Here is a 9,697-nt window from a genome sequence, read left to right on the forward strand (position 1 = left end):
TATTATTACATTAAATTTACTCACCATTGCAAGTTTTCCCACTGAATCCGGCTGGACATTCACACATAAAATCTGTTGTGTCAACTGATTTGCTGCACGTCGCCCCTTCTCTACAGATATCGAAACGACAGACATCACCTATGAGTCAATTATATTTGAATGTATCATGCCTACCGTGGGAAGATGTACAAATTACATCTCGAATGAAATGGAGTTTAGCGCCCTGGTGTTCTGCACCGACCGGGATAATGAAGACGGGTGGGCATACGTCATATATTGTGCTTTGGGGGAAATTTGGACCGGGCAGGGTCATTACGGTCAACCGACTCTTATATCGGATTCCAACTATCAAGGGGTATTTTACGTGAACGCCAAATATACGTTATCCTTTGCCAGGTCCGTCATTCTCCACCACGGAAAAGATAAAACCACGCCGATAAGTCGCAATGAACATAACAAATGTCTATTATGGTGGCTGATAGTGGCCATATTAAATGTCGCCCTTTTCATAACGCGACAACACGACATCACGACAGTTTACTCTGTCGTAACATCGTGTTATTTTTGTCGTAACGTCGAGATGTCGACTGGTCTCTTTCTACAAGTCACAAAAATATAGCTGTACTCTTTACATCATATAAGTAGCAGATTAGATAAATATAAATAAGACTCGTGCAAAAGAGATAATAGAAAAACGTTGATTAATTATTTGTTTTCTCAAAATAATGAAACATTCTGCGTCCAAAAGTGAATTATATGTGGTATTATTATATTCAAAACATCTAGAATTACAATAGCAGGACCAAAGTGAGTTAGCTATGTTAATTCCTTGAATAAGAAGTGGTGTCGGGAGGTAATAAAGACGGGCATGTACTATGTGGGAAATTTTGCCCGGACAGCGGCGCTAAGGCCTACCCTATTTCAAATGCCAACTACCAGGGATCACACACGGGACCCAAGGTGAAGGAGCCAACGTCCTGCCCACTGCGTCACCTTGGGTCCCCCAACCTGGTTGGTTTTCGCCATGTCATACAGTTTCCTCCCACTGCTAAAACCCCTACGCGTAATCGAATTACTGAAATAAAATTGAACCATATTATTATGTTAATCCCGAATTGACCCGGTTTGTGTCAAGTGGACGTTAAACCCCAATTCCCTCTCTTTACTGCCTACCTCGTGGATTTCTAAAGAAACCTTCGTGCAAGCGAATCGATGAAAAATAAATTAAGCCATATATGATATCCTGAAATGATAGTATGTGTCGAGTGGAGGTTAAATCTCAATTTCGTCTCTCTTTATCGTAATATCTACTCACCTCGACAGCAGAGTGATATCTCACGCTTTGTCGTTGATGGTCATGTTGAAAGTTCTCTCCAAGTTGGAGAACACAAGCCATTGTTGATTATACCAGGACAAATGGCGCCGACGTATTGCCTTAACAATCTTCCCGGATAGTGGCCATAGATCACCACTGTCAGAGCTATCAATGAAACGATTGCACATCTAAATGCCACCATCTTGTTTCCCGGGTTTACTCAAGTAAATGTCATTAAACAGTGTTTTATATAATCATAAGTCATATGAGCATAGAGGTGGAATGTATGGCCGAATGGTTAGCGCGTGCGCGCTGAATCATAAGGTCTACCATTGAGTCAACTGGCGTGGTTTCGATCCCCCGGTTGTACGTGACAAGGAGTAGGATCCCTGTCCACTTTGTGGTTTTTCTCCGGGTTCTCCGGTTTCTTCCCACTGCTAAAGACCCCTACGCGAAAGCCAGTTATTGAAATAAAATTGAACCATATGTTAGTTCCAAAATGACCTAGTTTGTATCAAGTGGATGTTAAACCCCATTTCTCTCATATGAGCACAGTCACCTAAAATCCATTCTATTTCAAAAGTAGCCTATATAGCCTAATAGTGGAACGAGTGGATTCCCAGTTCTTGGGAATTAAATGCGGAATGAATGTTTGTTATATATTCTTAACCAGTATGGTGTGTAGTATTCCAGAAAAATTTACCCCGTCAATCGGTTTGGGGGAAAAAAAATTGTGGCCGGTTGAAATTTTGGCCTTCGGTGATCACATAAAAAGAGGGATAATTCGGTATGAATAGATTTTCGACATTTTCTGACGAATTATCATGGTAAAATCTCGCACACAATTCACAAAACGATCAGAGAATAATATTTGGTGATAATAAAATCAGAAATCATATGACGTCATCATTGAAATCCAAGATGGCGGCCAAAATGCAGCTATCTCATAAGTTATCAATTTCAAGTTAAATATATCTTGTTATATTTCTATTTACAGGTTTATATATCATCTGAGTACGATTAACATAGTAAAAACTCATTTAACACGGTATTAAATCCGGGAAAATAATATTCGTGACTCACCGATTAGTCCCCATCGTCATCCAGATCAACTGCTTCCACATTCCTGCAGTTCTCTCCGCGGCAACCGCCACATACATCAACACATTTGAGACCATTTTTACGGCACGTGCACATATTTGTGCCGCATTGGTTCCGGATCGACTTGCATTTACACCTCAAAAAGTTGAGTACCGAGTCGGGAGCTGGTGGAAAGTCCGTTCGGACTGGCTCATAAGATCCACTGTCACTCGCCCATCCCCATTCGGTTGGAGCTAATGCAGATTCGTCCAATTTTGCCCATACGACCACTTGCAAATGTACTCTTAGTGCGTGGAAGTGTGCGGCTCTATCAGTTGGGGGCATACGCTCGACGTCAATCCGGTTCTTTTCAGCCATCATCGTTCTAAATTTTGTGAACCGCAAGCGTAAATGTGTCCAAAGAGGGCACTACCAGCTTTACCAACAGAATCCGGTGAACTGTTCAATTTAGATATTATCTTAGCCCAACCTTGCACGCCTTTGTCGCACAAAAATTTTATTATTGAATTCTTTCCTTGCCCATAACACTGCGACGTAAAGAACGCAATGTAAAGAACCGGATTGACGTCGAGCGTATGCCCCCAACTGATAGAGCGGCACACGTCCACGCACTAAGAGTAGAACCCATTTAGACCCCTCGATTGTTATCACCAGATACCCTAATAAATTTAGCCCAAAGAAGTAAATAAAAAAATGTATAAAAATTTACGATTATAAAAATGTATTCATAACTTGAGGCATTACTAGCAATAATTTCTTTCAAGAGACACATATGGAGTTTAAAGGGGAAGACCAACCATTTTCAATATGAATGAATTTACGCGACTGTCTTTTGTACTAAACGTTTAAAAAACATAAATTCGTGTTTATAACATCCTAATAAATATAAATTTTATTTCACTAATTCGCATGCGCGTAGGTTTCTTTAGCAGTGGGAGGAAACCGGAGGATCCGGAGAAACCCCACGAGGTTGGATAAGCGACCTTACTCCTTGTCACGTACAACCGAGGAATCGAAACCACGCCAATTGACTCAATGGCAGACTTTATGATACAACGCGCATGTGCTAACCAACGCTCTGAAGCGTTCTACACATAAGTTTCAGAACCATTGTAGATTGGCATATTAAAAATTATGGTTGTTGCATAAAATATAAAATACAACACAAAAGATAAAGAAATGAAATGGGGTTTAACGTCCTACTGATCTGCTCCTACTGGGCTAATGAAGACGGGTATACCCTATACAGTGTGGTATGAGGGGAATTTTGCCCGGACAGCGGGGCTCTTATATCGAATTCCAACTGTCAAGGGATCGTTTACGAGCACTCCAATGTGTCAACAGGACCTCGGGTTTTCGTCCCATCCGAACGACTATGCGTTGTCCTTTGCCAGGCCGTCTGTTCTGTACCACTGATCGACAAGAGGAAACCAAGCCGGAAAATCTGAATGACCTTTCTCGGTCTAATGCTGGGATCGAACACCCGACCTCAAGGTTAGCGAGCCAATGTCTTAGCCAGACAAAATCAGATCATTATATCAAGAAAATTCCTAAAGCCCTTTTCTCAACATTGAACAATATATTAGGAAAAACTGTTGTGCGCCCACGTGGTCCAGGCTCAGAAGTGGCTAATAATTTCAGTAATTATTTCTTAGTTAAGATCAGAATTGTCAACAACTGGAACCGATGAATCCTCCTCCGATGCTATTAAATTACACTTATTTCGATGGCCTCTACTACATCTGACTGGTTGTAGTGGAAGGTCGCGTCCGAGGTCATACGACAGACATTTGATTAACCGATCAGCGTTGATGTTTCTAGTGCCTTACCCAAAGTTCCGTGCACCTCACGCCAAAAACTCGCCCTAACAGACTGTTTCATTTGCTAATCCCTCACATCAACCAGAAAACTGGTTATATAACAACTCTTTCAGATCCTAGTCTAGTAAATACATGTAAACCGAGATTTTGAACTATAGAAACGAAACGAAATAGGATCTGTTTTTTAATCTGATTGAAAAGATAAGAAACGAGTAGCTCACATATGATAGTCCTAGTCCCTTTAGCTACTGACTCGACATTAACCAAGAGTTAGTATACCTTACGGGTGATGTTATATTGGATATGGGTGTAACTGTTGGGCACAATCTTTTATATTATCAGTGACAAATAACACAAGCGGGACAATAAAATATAAATACGTGCTTAAATCAGAATACATTAACCATATTGATCAATCTTTACATTTTTCCCATCTCTATGTGAAACTAGCAGATTATAAACTTTCTGTGTACAGAATAGAGATTGTAGGATTACTGTTCATTGTGTTCGCGCGCGCGAGAGAGAGGGAGAAATGGGGTTTAACGTCCACTCAACACAAACTGGGTCATTTCGGGACTAATATATGGCCCAATTTTATTTTAATAATTCGCGTAGGTGTCTTTAGCTGTTGGACCCAGAGAAAACCCACAAGGTTGGATCGGCGACCCTACTCCTTTTCACGTACAACCGGGGAATCGAAACCACACCAGTTGACTCAATGACAGACCTTTTGATACAGCGCGCACGCACTATTCATTCGGTCACTCCTCCCCTATTGTTCATTGTACATATATATATGTATATTTATATATTCTGCTTTGTAAATGTACTTATTTACGTATAATTTACGTCCTACTGTTTTGCCCCGACTGGGCTAATGAAGACGGGCAAACGCCATACAGTGTGCACGGGCAGCGACGCTACGGCCTACTTTTATATCGAATTCCAACTGCCAAGTGATCTTTTACATGCACGTCAATGTGTACACGGGACCTTGGTTTTTCTTCCCATCTGAACGACTCGGCAGCTGTCCTTGTCAGGCCCTCCGTCCTGCATCACTGACAAGGAGGAACCACGGCGGAAAATCTGGATGGAACTTCCTCGGCCAATGCAGGGATCGAACACCCGCACCCGACCTCCAGGCTAGCGAGCCAGCGTCTTGCACCCGTGGCCCCCGTATATGAAACCAATAGCAGGATAGGATTCGATCTGACAATTACACGGAAATCTTATAATGTTCAAATATTCAAAAAAAAAATGCAATAAGAAACATGACACAACAACATGAAAAAGTCTTAAAAATGATTAATGATATTTTAACATGACAGCACGGACTTGACGTCTCTATATCTGTTTATATATTATCAACATTTAACCAATGTGGCGTGAAACGACTATTCAAAAATTAATACTAGTTTCGATTTAATAATTCGCAGGAAGTATTTCGATTGTTGATCTGATCAAAGGAAATAAAGTAAAATATAATGAACAAGAACAAATGATTAATGTGTTCACGGCTGGGCCCCGGATCCATTCACTTGATTATTGTGTTTCTAATCCTAATATAGATTCACAGTTGGTGCGTACTGCTTGTATGTGCACGTAGACATTTATGACATTACAGAAAGTCAATGCAACTGATAAACAAGTTAACTTCTAATACGTATCAGAGCCGTATTTAGCGGGGGTGCAGGGGGAACATTGCACCCCCAGAAAAATAAGGCGCCCCGAGAAATTGCACCCCATCCAAAAAACAAACAAAAATTATTTGACAATCTTTCAATTATAAAATAATACACTTGATTATGATCACAGTGATGCTCTCAAGGCACTGATCAGTCGATCGGTTTTAAGGGCGCCCACACGCTAATGGCTTCGTTTGCCCTGTTGTTGTTCTTAGCGTTTAACGTCCGCTTCCACCGAAGGTGATATCGCAGACAAGTTCATTTTAATGATCTTAGCGCACGCTGTGGGAGGAAACCGGAGTACCCGGAGTAAACCCACGAGGTTGAGAAGGCGCCCCTATCTCCAAGCCACATACGCTCACACCTGGGATCGAAACCACAGCCGCAAGCCAGAGGTGACCGGCCAACTAGAGGTCGAAGCGTGACACTCTAGACCACTAGGCCATCCCAACCCCTGATCGAAACTTTCTTATATCACATACGTGGAGGCTATGGCGCCCCCCACTCTGCTGCACCCCCACTTTTAAAATCCTACATACGGCCCTGATACGTATTATGTGGATTCTATCGATTAGGCTTTTACAATTTATGGTGTACTCAGTTACCGACAGTCTTTGATTTGAATAATCCGATAACAATATAATGGTATTGACTATAGCCCTTTCGCACTTACACGTGTCAACCATTGGGCCAACTGCTTTTAGTAAGCGCTTATCTTCAACTTTACATTTTCATTAACGTAAAGGACAATGTTGGTGTCAGCCATTATCACATATGTGATACAACTGGTTAAACACTTTCCAAATATAATTTTAACTCACAGATCATTGCTACGATAATCACTGATAATTCCGTTAAAGACGAAAAGTCGTTATATGAGCTGAAAACACCCTTTTTTTTCAAATCTTCGTTATGCATCTATCGTAGCAATGATCTCAGTGTTTGAATTATACTTGAAATGTGTTTAACCAGTTATATCACAAATGCGATACCGGTTGACATCAACAGTGTCCTTTAATTCATAGCAAGTCGTAACAGATTTAACTCAAATGACGAAATATCTTCTCCGGGAACCCTAAGTAAAAATCTCACGTTTATATCATTAAATGGTCAATATAATATTAAGAAAATCATAATGGGGTATACAATACCAAATATAGATGACTATTCTTAATCTACTTTATAATGGGGGTTTGGGATCGGCATGAGTATTCATTAAAGATTATCAGGTTTGGATACAATGATGTAATAACATGTCATATTGTTTGCGATGTATTCATGAACACGCGCTAACGACAACAGGCTATTGGACAAAGTATGCATGTACGCTAAAGACAACATGCTATATATTGAACGACGTCTATTTTACCCAAAGTCTGGCCTAAGTGAGGGATTATATGGGTTGGGCCTTATATCGCATTCAAATAAAATAACAAAGCAATTCCACGTTTCTGGACGCTGTAAACATACAAATAGTCCGGAAATATATCGGTTTTACATTCTGAATAAAACCTGTACCATTACCGACCCGGGACTGTACAACCCCACTCCCGGATCCATTCACTGTAACAATAACTCATTTCCCAGATGACATCTAACCGTCGGCGATTTTTAGGGGTTTTTTTATCATCTACATAACACAGCTTTCAGTCCCTTCTATGGACAATTCCATGAAAAGGAAAATCTTGACTCCGATTTTAAGTAGATTATAACGGTTTGGCCATTTATTGATTTAATTTAAACTGGAGAAGCGAGACCAAGACTCGAATAACCAGCACCGTTGTTACGATAACAAACAAACATATCTCCGTAGGGAGAGAGTTGACAATATTTCTGTAGGGAGATAGTTGACAATATTTCTATAGGGAGAGAGTTGACAATATTTCTATAGGGAAAGAGTTGACAATAATTCTGTAGGGAGAGAGGTGACAATATTTCTATAGGGAAAGAGTTGACAATAACACCCTGCACGTTTCAAGTCAGTAGCTTGAAGCGTATATATGGTATTAGTGTCAGTGGCTTGTGGCACGAAGTAACAGTATATTGTCGCATACATAATATATTATGTCAACGCTTGGGCTACATAATATATTGTGTTGACGCTCCAAGCGTGTTAGCATATTAGACCTGTAGACTCAGTGGAATGTACGCGTCATCAGAGCGGATCCAGGGGTTGGACCATGGGGACCGGTTCACCCCCTTAACAATAGAAAGTGTCCCTGTAAATAAAAGAGGGCATCCTTATCAGAAAAAGGGCACCTGTGATGTCAGAATTTCAAAAAAGGGCACTTTTCTTTCGGATTAGGGTTAGGGTTAGGTTTAAGAATTTGGGGGGAGACAAAATATGTCTCCAAAGCATTCATTGGTTATCAAAGCGCCAATTAAATCTATCGTTGCAAGTTCATGCCTAGTCACCTCCATCCTAGTTCCAAGCGTTGACATAATATATTATATCGCCCAAGCGTTGACATAATATATTATGTATGCGACAATATACTGTTACTTCGTGCCACAGGCCACTGACACTAATACCATATATACGCTTCAAGCTACTGACTTGAAACGTATCGCCTGACAATAATTCTGTAGGGAGAGAGGTGACAATATTTCTGTAGGGAGAGAGGTGACAATATTGCTGTGTGGTAAAAAGAAATTCTGTAGAATTGTTGCATAGCATATGATTTAAATGGAATTTTCAATACAGTATATTATTTATTTTGCATTATCTGTTTTTTAAGATAATTAAACATACATTATGCAAGAGCTAAATCTGCCTATTGCAGTTCTTTCTTTGGGCCTGAAATGTTAAACTATTGATTAGACATTAATAAACTTATCTAGACCATAATCAACTCTCGATGTCATCGCTAGACTGCGATATTTAATGGATTAGGATCCGATTTGCTGGTCAACGCTCATCCATGATTAAATCAAGAAAGGATAATCGAGATTATTTTTTTTATAGTACCGACTTTAGTAATGATGATCGAGGCATGGTCCAAAATTCAATCGCTAAATTCTCGGTTCAAATTGGGTCAATTTCACTGTGACATTTTCAGCAAATTGCCTTTACATTATCTAGTTTTTAACTATTATAGTGAGAACTGCCAACTCGTTATCTAATCTCCCATAACGTATCTTTAAATTAACCACTTTAAGATCAACTGGCTAGTATGTCGTTAACCTGTCATCACTCAAAGCCGTCATTGGGTAAGGACGTAAATCCTATCTATTGTTTTTTGTTGATGTATTATATTGTTTAATCCTTTATACATCGGATGGGTTCAAAGGGATGGGGGACCGAATGGTTAGCCCATGCGTGATGTATAATAAGTTCTGTCATTGAGTGAACTGGCGTGGTTTCGATTCCCCAGTTGTACGTGACAAGGGGTAGGGTAGCCTGTCCAACCTCTTGGATTTTCCCCGGTTTCCTCCCACTGCTAAAGACATCTACGCGCTAGCGATGGATTGAAATAAAATAGAACCATGTTAGTCTCGAAATGACCTATTTTGTGTCGAGATGAGACTCTCTCTCTCTCTCTCTCTCTCTCTCTCTCTCTCCCCTGTTTTATGATATATTATATATGTTTACGGGAGCAGAAGGAAAGGGCCAAGATTTACCAGGTGTGTGTCTTCTTTACACTCTACTAGGAAAGTTTTTTTCGACTTATGTTATGTAACCATGACTGTTCAAAACGCTGTTTAGATTCACGGAGAAACTAGGTTTTTATGCACTGAGAAATGCTTTTATACATGTTATGTAACCATGACTGCCT

This window comes from Patella vulgata, chromosome 8, assembly GCF_932274485.2.
Source record: "Patella vulgata chromosome 8, xgPatVulg1.2, whole genome shotgun sequence".
Classification (NCBI taxonomy): domain Eukaryota; kingdom Metazoa; phylum Mollusca; class Gastropoda; family Patellidae; genus Patella; species Patella vulgata.